We start from the raw sequence: 2,455 nt of genomic DNA, 5'->3' as shown, positions 1-2,455 counted from the left end.
GTTGAGAAATCATTTGATAGTATAATGGGAGATCCCCTGTAGGTAACTTTCTGTCTCTCTCTTGCAGCCTTTAAGGTTCTTTCTTTAACGTTTGCTAATTGAATTATGAAGTGTCTTGGTGTCAGTCTTTTTGGGTTCATCTTGTTTGAGATTCTCTGTGCTTCTTGAACTGGTATGACTTTTTTCTTCCCCAAGTCAGGAAAGTTTTCTCTCACTGTTTCTTTTTTTTTTTAAGTTAATGAAAAATAATTTTATTGGTTGATAGTTCATTGTTTCTATAAATAAGGGTCAAATGAGAGAATTTTATCATCTAAGATAATTGGGGCTGTTACCACAAGCAAACTGATTATCCTAAACAGGGTTATCTGGTTAATGCCTGATATTAAACCAAAAATTTTGACCAAGACACCCCTGGAGCAGCCAACATCTAAGGCAATTTTATTTGCAACACTGAGGCAACCCGAGCCCTAATTTATTATCTCTTTTGCAATTGGAGATTCCAACCCCATTCTTCCCCAAGTGTGGCTGCCTCATAAACCCATTCCCTGGATTCAGGTTATATATTACCTAAAACTCAAGACTGGATTCAATTAATTTATTTACCACTTTATTCTAAATTCTTTTCATATTTTCCCTCTTTCTTAGGGACACAATTCTTACAGTTTAATGAAAACAATTAGGCTGTGCATATCTCCTTTTCTGTGTAATGCTAATGGTAGTGGTCTCTTACCATCACTGCTACTCTTCTTTAGGTTACTATTCTGTGATCAGAATGGCCTGGGTAAAGGATACATTTAATAGGTCTCTGAAGTAAGTACTTTAATGCTTCCCTCCCCTCTTGGGCCCTGCTCTGGAGTAGGATGCCTTAGCCTGTGAAGCACTGATTCCTGATGACTTGGGTTGAGTAGGTCTGGGCTAAGGCCTAGATTGGGAGGGCTTAGGTTGAGTGGGTTTGGATAAAGAGCATCTAGCTTGAGAGGACTGGGGATGAGTGGGTTTGGATGGAGAGCATCTAGCTTGGGAGAGCTGGGGATGAGTGGGTTTTGTTTTGGTAGGTTTGGGTTGAGAGGCCATAGGTTAGAAGGGTTTGGGGCTGGGAATGCTTGCTCTGGGGTGGTGTGGGTTGACGGAACAGAGAGTTGGGTAAAAATCTGTTGTTGGACATAGAATGGAATCCCATTTGGCCAGCTGGATTTGAAGGCCCACCTTGTCTTTAGCTTGAATCCCTGCTGAAAAGCAGGCCTTAGGGGTCTGTGTATGATTCCGGCTGGCTGAAAGTTTCTAGAGTGAGGAGTCACAGTGTGGGATAATGTTTTCATCAGTTTTTCAGTTGCCTCAGGTGGCTGTGTTCCCTGGGCGTGGGCTTGCCTAGGCGGTGGCTTCCCAACTGGTCCTGCTGGCTGTGAGGGGAAGTGACCTACCAGGGAGACCAATATGGCAGACCTTGCACAAGCTCCTGGTGTCTGTGGTCTGCCAAGCCAAATGGGTCTCGGTGGTCTCCCAAATGGTCCATCCATGTGATGTCCCTGAGCAGGTCTTGAAAATTTCATAAAACTTTCAACAAAACAAAATCTCTTGGGTTGGAAGTACTAAACCCCAAAACTTCTATCATGACTATGGACACTTGAAATCTGAAAGGGTGGAGGATGGAACCACTTAGACTTCTGCTCTGACCCAAGGTGGAAGCCTGTAATCCTAGGGGCTTTCACAGGAACACAGTTAAAGTGGCCTCCAATTCTGACTGGGAATGAACAGAGGTTTTGCATATAAGGCATGAATACTGGGATGAGGTGGAAATTCTGAAGAGCCTGGGTGACCTTGCCTTCAGCTCCAGGCTCTTTCATAGGCATCTCAATGGGGATTTCAGATGAGCTTTCTGGCTAACTGTGTCTTTGTTGCCCCTCATCTTCAACTGTTCCAGCCAAGTTTTCACCAGGTGAAACTTGAATTCCTTGAACGTTCTCAAAGCCTTGGTCTATCTGGATCCCCAACTCCCTGGCCAGGAAGGCCATGTCCTCCACAGACACATGTCTGAGTGATGAGGACATCACTTCTTGGAGGGCAGCTCGGAGGCCCTTCAAGTTTCTCCCTTTCTCCCCAGCTTCCTCCTCCTCCCAAAACAGTAGCTGTGATGGCTTCAACTTCAGAATCCTCTGGAAAATCTGAGCCCCTTCACTCTCCCTGGCCTGGGGACTGAGGATAAAGTAACATCTTTCAATGGCATCTTCTCCTAAAAACATGAGCAGGTCCCATTCCTTTTCACCTAGGCCAGTGGTCGGCAAACAAGCGGCTCTTTGGCCCCTTGAGTGTGGCTCTTCCACAAAATACAGTGGGGCCTTGACTTATGAGTTTAATTTGTTCTGAGACCGAGCTCATTAACTCAAATTACTCTGTCAACTCAATGCAAAATATCGGCCGAGATACAGCTGGTGTCTCAAAAAAACTCGTTAGTCAG

General features: G+C 44.8%; 1 pseudogene; it reads right to left on the bottom strand.

Moving 5' to 3' along the window:
- Positions 1 to 628: 628 nt before the first annotated feature.
- Positions 629 to 2,455, bottom strand: part of LOC102774969 — a 4,243-nt pseudogene continuing 2,416 nt past the window's right edge.

Source organism: Myotis davidii, unplaced genomic scaffold (genome assembly GCF_000327345.1).
Source record: "Myotis davidii unplaced genomic scaffold, ASM32734v1 scaffold701, whole genome shotgun sequence".
Taxonomy (NCBI): domain Eukaryota; kingdom Metazoa; phylum Chordata; class Mammalia; order Chiroptera; family Vespertilionidae; genus Myotis; species Myotis davidii.
Note: the sequence above shows the minus strand (reverse complement) of the source record. Positions and strands in the feature narration are given on the sequence as shown.